Here is an 8,702-nt window from a genome sequence, read left to right as displayed (position 1 = left end):
AGAAAGCAGTCCGAGCTTATGAACCACCCTCTTCACAGCTGCATTGTGACACCCCCAGCAACATTCATGGAGAATCTACGTTGCACTTCCTCCAGTCCAATCACATCCATCATCTGGTTTCAGTGAGAACTGCACACTATTCTCCAACTCTGGCCGAAACAAGGTCCTGATTGAGTCAGTTTTTTTGAAGAGGTAGATGAAGATAGTGCAATAACAATTGTCTGCATGGATTTAATCAAGATCTTTGACAAGGTATCGTATGGGTAGGTTGTTCAGTCAGGTTAAATGTCGTGGGATCCATGAGAGCTAGCCAACTGGATACAAAATTGGCTTGATGGTAGGAAGTGTTATGAAACTGTAGAGGTACTGTACCTTTAAGGGAGTTGAAAAGCTAACAAAACTACCTGATAGAGCATAAAGTGTTCTGAACAAGGTGACAATGTAACACGTGGTCGACTTAGATAGAGCAGATGGGTTGCCATGAGACAAAATGAATTTCAAATTCGGACAATTAGATTAAGTTATGTCCCAGGATACGAAACTCCAATCAAGGTTGAATTTAATATTTTAATAATATTAAAATCAATGAAACGATCTGATGTTTTAGGGTATAAGAACTGACATTGTTGAACAGTTGAGAGAGAACTTGCACGGACACTGCCAGCACAAGAGGTGTCTGAAAGGTACCTGCTTGGGGAAGGGGTTTGCACAGCAGTACATCGAGGCCGACCTGGTGAGAATCTGCAGAGGCAAATCTACAAAGGAGATGCAGCAAAGCTGACTGGATGTGAAATGGAATTTTAATTTGTAAATCTTTATCAGGATTTTTTGTCAGACTAGTATTGTAGAGTGGGAGGAAAAAGATAAACTTAAGAGAATGAAGTTGTAAATAGATGTTGGTTTCAATATTCTCTGTTCGACTTAAAGGATAAAGTTGCTAATTTTTACTTTAAATAGTGACCTCTGGCATCGCTCATGCCTTTTGAATTTTAACTGATTACAGCAGGGGGTAAATCTTTTCTCTGTTGCTGGTTTAAATTAGCAGAGGTGTTTACCAAATGCCATAACAGTTTGGGGGCTTTTGTGCACGATTTGAACAGGTTTAGACAGATCCGCACTGGGATTTGAACAGATTTGAATAGATTTGGGGAATGAGAAAACCCAATGGATTTAATTACGTGCAGGTTATTGTCCTAGATCTTTAAATAAAATGTGTGTGGGACAATTTGTTTAATTTCAATGACTTGTGGTCAGTTAAACGACACGTGAGAGAAATAGCTCTTAGAATTGCCAAAGAGACTCTGAGATTTGAAGATGATTCTCAAATTTGCCAGGAAAGTTTAGAAAGTAAGGAAAAGGCCATATTTTTAGAATTAGTAAAGAAGTTAGATTTGGGTTTGACCAAAGATTAAAGTAAAGCGGAAATTATAAGGGAATTACGCAAACACTTCGTTGTATTAGAGAAACAGATAATTGCAATAGAGGTGGAACAACTTTAATTACAATTGAGGAAAATGTAGTTAGGACATAAATAAAGAGAGAAAAAAGGAAGAGAGAGAGAAAGAGAGAGAGCAAGAGAAGAAGGAGAAAGAGAGAAGAAGGAGAAAGAGAGAGAGAGCCAAAAATGAAAAAGATAAGTTTCTTAGCTGAGCAAAGCGGGAGAGAGAGAGAGAGAGAGAGAGAGAGAGAGAGAAAGACAGAGAGAGACAGAGAGAGAGAGAGACGAAAGGGAGAGAGAAAAAGGGAGAAGATTAAGAAAGAGAGAGATCGTTCTTCACTGAGCAAAAAGAGAGAGAATTTTAACTTAAGAGGTTGCGACTTTGTCAGCAAACTCAAGTTACCAGGATGGAGATTAAAACAGAACATTGTTGATATATACAAATCTGTCAAAACACTGCCGCATTTTGATGAGAAAGATGTCCAAACATTCTTTATTTCATTTGAAAAGTTGGCTGGGCAGATAGAGTGGTCCCATGGTTGTACAGTCTAAACTGGGAGGCAGAGCTAGTGATGTCAGATGAGGGGTCTAAAGATTATGAAGAGGTCAAACACGCTATTTTAACTGTTTATGAATTGATACCAGAAGAATACAGACACTGTTTCAGAAACAAAACGAAGGACCGAGGTTAGACATATGCCAAGTTCGAAAGAATTAAAAATAGAAATTTTACAGATGGCTGCATGCTTTAAAAATAGAGGATATTTAAGGCCTTATGAGAGGCTATTCTGCTGGAGAAGTTTAAAAACTCTCGACCAGAGATGTTAAGGATTCACGTGGAGGAACAGAAAGGTCAGGAAGTGAGAAAGGCAGCAGAATTAGCAGATGGATACATGTTGGTGCATAAAACAAGCTTCCGGCCAGAATCTTGCACTGTGAGATGTAGAAGATGGGAGAAGGGAAGATCCTACACTGCAAAACCATGAGAAGAGAACATTGGTAAGAATTTACCACAGGAAGCCAAAGAGGATGGACAGGAGATGAAAGGCCTCAGGTGTTACCACTGTGGTAAAGTGGGACACATAAAGTCATAGTGCTGGTTGTTGAAGAAAGGCACTGTGGGAAAAGATGTGATAAAAGAAGCTAAGCCAGTGGCATCAGAGAAAGTAGAAAAGGAAACACCAAGAACAGCTGAGGAGCTGCAGGAGAGCGCACAGTCTGGGCAGGGGCTGGGTATGGAGTTAGTATCTGATCTCTACTAAGAATTCACCTCTGTGTGTAAAGTTTACTCAGAAAGAACAGGTGAGAGTAGGACAAGTAGCTATGATTTTGAGAGATACATAACCTAACCAGTTGCTGATAGTAAGAGATGAGTGAATATGCACTCTTTCTGATCTTTTACCCGAGAGTGTGGCAATTTATGGAATAGGGACAGAAATTTAGCGTTCCCCTAGTTCAGATCACGTTGAAGTGCCAACTGAAGACTGGGTCATTTGCAATAGGAGTGATTGACAGAGTGTTAGTTCCAGGAATCCAGTTTCTTCTTGGGAATGGTTTGGCAGGGTCCAAGGTGGTCCCTTGTTGAGGAGAAGCCAAAGGAAGACCAAGAAAGTGAGGAGTTAAAACAGAAATATCCTGGTATTTTCTTGACTCTGTGGGAACCTGATCCCACTACCATAAATCACAACACGAAGTAAAAACTAAAGAGAAAGATGAAGGAGTTGAGGTTCAGTTAGCGGATGCCCTGTTTTGATGAAATGGTTCAGAAAAAAAAACCTGAACAGGCAGAGAGTCAGAGAGAAGTATTTAGGCCTGAAAGGTAAAGGGACTTGCAATAGGAGAACAAGATGAAAAAAGATATTTATATATGTGGATGTATCCGCTAAAAAGGAGGCAGTGAAAAATCCTGATGATTTTTATTTGAAAGATAGAATCCTAAGGCGAAAATGGAGACCACGGCAGGTGAGTACAGATGTGTTACGGGTAGCAGATGGACAATCCGTAGGAGGTCACCTCGGGGTACAAAAGGTTCAGGCTAAGATTCAAAATCATTTTTATTGGCCTGGAATGCACAAGGGTGTGGTTCCCTTTAGCTGTATGTTTCATTAATGCCAAGTGGTAGGTAAAGCACAGGCGGTAATGAAACCATCAGCTTTGTTAACAATTCCCACATTTGTCGAACCTTTCATGCGGGTTATAACTGATTGTGTAGGTCCCCTCTCGAGAACGAAAAGTGCTTCACATTTTATGGTCTACCCAATATATTCAGTCGAACCAAGCATAAAATTTTACTGCTCGGCTGTTTAAGGAGGTTATGGGTAGTTTAGGTATAGAGCACTTTAAATCCAGTGCGTATCATCCTGAATCCCAGGGAGCTTTTGAAATGTGATGTCATACGTTGAAGTCTATGTTGAGAGCATACTGTCAGGGTTATCCGAATGATTGAGATAAACGTATCCCATTCATATTGTTTGCCATTAGAGATGCCCCAAATGAATCTAATCAGCTCACTCCCTCCGAGTTAACATTCATTTATGAAGTGAAAGGCTCTTTAAAATTAATTAAAGAGATTTTTATTTGACCAAAGTCGGAGATCTCACAATTAGATTATGTATTAGAGGTGAGGGCGAGTTTCAATCGAGTAGGTGAGTTGGCTTTTAAAGAGGGAACAGCATAGAATGAAGCAAGTGGCAGATACACACTCTCTTTGACTCGGACCTTTTCCAAGTTGATGGGGTGTCACCAATGATAGAAGATCCCTTCAAAGCCAGGTTTAGTGGTCCCTATCAAATTGAGAAAAAGTTGAGTCAGTTGAACTACCTAGGAGAGGTGCCAGATGGGGAAAAAAGAACCTATGTCGGGCATGTCATGTTAAGATATTGAATAACTGTTAGACTAGAGAGAAATAACTAGAGAAACAGGTGTTAGTTACTGGTCTACAGCGTGAGGGATCAAATCCAGATGGTGTGCATTTTTATATGTCTGAAATATGTTTAAAAAGTGAAGAAATCCTTAAGGAGTGGGACTGGTTGTTGATCTACCTGTCTTAGGAACAAAGAACACAGTTGGAAGATTTGTTACTGAATATGAGGATATATATAAGAGTCATATAGGGAGCGCGAATGTTATTGTACATGAAGTAGACGTAGGTAATACTGTTCAGATAAAATAACAACCCTATTGGCTTAATCATCTCAAAGGCAGCCAGGTTCAGAAGGCGGTGGAGACCGTACTCAATGACAATTTCATCGAACCAAGCCAGAGCAAGGGAATTCGCCGATTGTCTTGGTTCCCAAACCAGACGGGACTGAATGACACTGCATGAATTATCAGAAGGTCAATGCCATTACAAAATCAAACTCATGTCCAATTCGAAGATTGGAAGACTGTATCGAGAAAGTCCAACAAGCCAGTCACATCACCGATTTGGACTTACTGTGGGGTTACTGGCACTTACCTTTATCAGAGACAACAAAGGAAATGTCTGCTTTTGTAAGCCAAATGAGCTATATCAGCTTAAAGTGCTGCCTTTTGGAATGAAGAACACACCCGCCGCATTTCAAACACTCATGAACAGAGGTGTGGTTGGGTTAACAAACTGTGCAGTCTATTTGGACGATGTAGCGATCATAAGTAAGTCCTGGAAATGTCACATGGTACAGTTGGCCGAATCGTTAGAACGACTGTGAGAAGCAAAACTCGGAATAATCTAAAACAAAACTGAATTCCTGATAGCAATGTTGACATTTTTGGGTCGCATCGTCGGTCAGAGAAGGTTGACTACACAGAACACAAAAACGAAGGCTCGAAGAAAGAGGTGCTTCGTTTTCTGGTACTCAGCGCTTTCGATCAGACGTTTGTTCCATACTTCAGCAATGTAGTGGCACCGCTAATAGATTTGCTGAAGAAGATCACAGAGTTTCGCTGGACAGAACAATGCCAGGAGGCATTCAACCATTTGAAAGCAATATTAACCACCAAACCAGTTTTGGCTACACCAAACGTTTTGAAATCTTTCAAAGTTGCCACTGATGATACTAACAGGATTTGGAGCTGTACTCCGACAGTAAGATGAGGATGCCAATTAGTTATTTTTTTGAAGAAACTCAACATCCACCAGATGAAATACTGCAGGATCGAAAAGGAACTGTTGAATTTGGTACTGGACTTACAGCATTTTAATATGCATGTCACAAATAATGTGTCAGAGATGATTGTGTGCAAGGATCATCGTCCACTTACATTCTTGGAATGCTTCAAAGACAACAGTTTAAGACTATTTCACTGGAGTCTTATGTTACAGACTGTCAATTTACAAATCGTGCATGTTGCTGGTCGTAAGAATGTCATCGCAAATGCGTTATAACGGATTTAGCTGATAAAGTATGGATGCGATTGGTATCTATTCAATGTTTTATATGTATGCGGGAAGCAGTTAATATGAACGTAGATTAAAGTCATGTGTATGTTATGGTAATGTGGCGAAGGGATGATGGCTCATTTTTTCTTAAAGTGTCGGTGTTATGAAGGTTTAGATGGGTATTGTACATTGAAGAAAGAGAGGAAGCTGGCAAGAACTGACTGAAAGCACAGAGTGTGCTGAACAATTTAAAAAGGGAACATTTGCTTGAAACAAATAACTGGAGTTTCGTTTCCAGGTTTAAAAACAAATTCAAATTTGGCCAATCCAAATATGCCTCAGATATCAAAATCCAGTCGAATTTGTCTTTTAACCTTTGGGATCACATCAAATGAAATGATCCTTTGGTTTGGGGTATAAACCCAGACATTTTGGACAGTTGGGGGAGAACTGCAAAGAACACCCACAAGTACAGACTGAAAACTGAATAGCTCTCTGAATGGTACCTGTCAATAAGAAACGTTGTGCAAGAGAAGAACGAAGAAAAGTTGACCCGGGAAAATACAGAGGAAAATCTACAATGCTGGCGGGTTTTGAAACATGATTTCTTTTGTAAATCTTAATTCAGTTTTTTCCAAAAAATGTTGGACCAGTATTGTAGAGTGGGAGGCAAAAGATAGACTGAAGAGAAATGAGTTGTCAATAGCTATTGTTTTAATATTCTCTGTGGGGCTTAAAGAATAAAATTGTTTTTACTTTAAATTGTCATATCTGGAATAAATCTTTGCCTCTTGAAATGTAACAGTTTATGGCACAGCTTCTATGTGTCGGGTTTACATTTGCAGAGGAGCTTACCCCGTGTTGTAACAATTGATCAATTTCAATCCTGTCTCATGGGCGGTTGAGCCATAGGCTTGATATGACGGGGAATTTGGTGACACCGGGGTCACTGATTGGCAATCCAATTTTCTTGCACCATAGGATTTCACAGAGCCAAAGAGCCATAGAGGTTGATAGCATGGAAATAGGCCCTTCAGCCCAACTTCTCCATGCCCTCTAGTCTTAGACTTTCGTACCCTGAGGACAAGCGGTTGGCTGTCAACTTTCTACATGCCTCTCAAGATTTTACTCCAATAGGCCATTGATTGAGTGACTTGGGCTTTGGGGATAGGTGGACAGACTGGGCTTGTTCCTGCTGGAGTTCAGACGAGTTAAGTATAATCTGATTAATGTGTATAAAGCCTCTCATGATCTGGATATGTTAGATGGGCAATGCATGTTCCTCCTTGTGGGTGAGTTCAGACTGTAGGCACGGTTTGAAAATTAGTGGGGATGTCACCCTTTTTTGACACAGATGAGAATTTAGCTTTTAGGGCTGTGTAACTTTGGAACTGATTGTCCCCATCCCATCACTTTCTGGGACAACGAATATTTATAAGTTACAGATAGATGTATTCCCTTGCATAATAAGAAGCTAAGGTTATTGTGAGACGATGGGTATGGTGAATTCTGAAATGTAGAGTCAGTTCCAGCGAGCTCAATTCCAGTTACATGTGTTTCTGTTCAGATAACTCGATATCTGAATCTTTATTATTATGATTAAGAGCGGTAATGTTGAACCCTGTTATGTTGAATTTGTGTGTGTGTATATAAGCGAGACAGAGAGAGAGAGAGAGAGAGAGAGAGAGAAAGAAAGAGAGAGAGAGAGAGAGAGATTGATATTATTTCTAATGGTGTTCCTAAGTATGTCGATGTGAGACTGTGCCAGTCTGCCTGCATATGTCCATCCGATTGCATAGGCTGAGTGCATCAAAAACCCTCACATTCATCCACCCCCCCCCCCCCCCCGCCCCACACTTTTTCAATCACTCTCATTTAATTACACGGTGCATTGTGGGCACACACACACTGCACATTCTTGTCCTTACTCACTCAAACACTCACAAAAATGTAATCACGTGCTCTTACACACTCTCACGCACCCTTGTGCAGAGACACACTGTCACACATGCACACAGTTTCATCTGTTCAACCATATGGTCAAATATCTTGACTGAAGCGTCAATAACAAGGGGCACACATTTAAAGTGAAAGGCAGGATTTTTCAAAGTGAATTTGAGGATTACGTTCCAACCAGAGAGCGGTGGAAACCTGAAAATCACTTTGTGAGTGGGTAATTGAGACGTGAAACTTGCCAAACTTTAAAAAGCAGCTGGATGGTCACATGGTGCAGTCAAGGCTCTCGGCTTAGTGTGGAAAGTGAAATTAGTTTAGGGACGAGTGTGCTTTTGGTGGCAGAGACCTGTTGGGTAGAATGTCGTCTCCTGCACGGTATTAATCGATGATTCTATGATATCAACTTCGCAACATTCCCAACTGGATGGAAGCATTCTATGCATTCACTGCAAATTTCATTGTTTGATTCTCTCCATTCTGCTCTGATCGATTCCCTTTCCAAATGTCCACATGAACAGTTTCCATTACCTGGGAGGGGAATCTTGAGCCTGACCTAGCTGGATGAATTTCCTGTGTTAATCTGTAACAAAGCGATTGCAGAAATCTAAATAATCCTTTGGATTCAAAATTCCTTTGAAACTCTGTGTGTGTGTGTGTGTGTGTGTGTGTGTGTGTGTTTATGTGCGTGTGCATGTGCTTACATAGGTGTTTGTACGAGTATCTGCATGTGTGGACATCACCAAGCTTCTGGACAGTTTATCCTCTACACCATGTTAGAATATTTCCTGTGCGCTGTTCGAGTTAACATTAATGCTAGATTTCGTGCATCGCCAGGAATATGAGGAGGTGCCAAACAAGAGTTTTCTTTAATAACAGTTCCCAACACTGCTAATGACGTTACACAATGCATTATACTGTGAGGAAATTAACAGCAGTCAGTATCATTAT

This window comes from Hemiscyllium ocellatum, chromosome 40, assembly GCF_020745735.1.
Source record: "Hemiscyllium ocellatum isolate sHemOce1 chromosome 40, sHemOce1.pat.X.cur, whole genome shotgun sequence".
Lineage (NCBI taxonomy): Eukaryota > Metazoa > Chordata > Chondrichthyes > Orectolobiformes > Hemiscylliidae > Hemiscyllium > Hemiscyllium ocellatum.
This window is presented reverse-complemented; position numbering follows the sequence as displayed.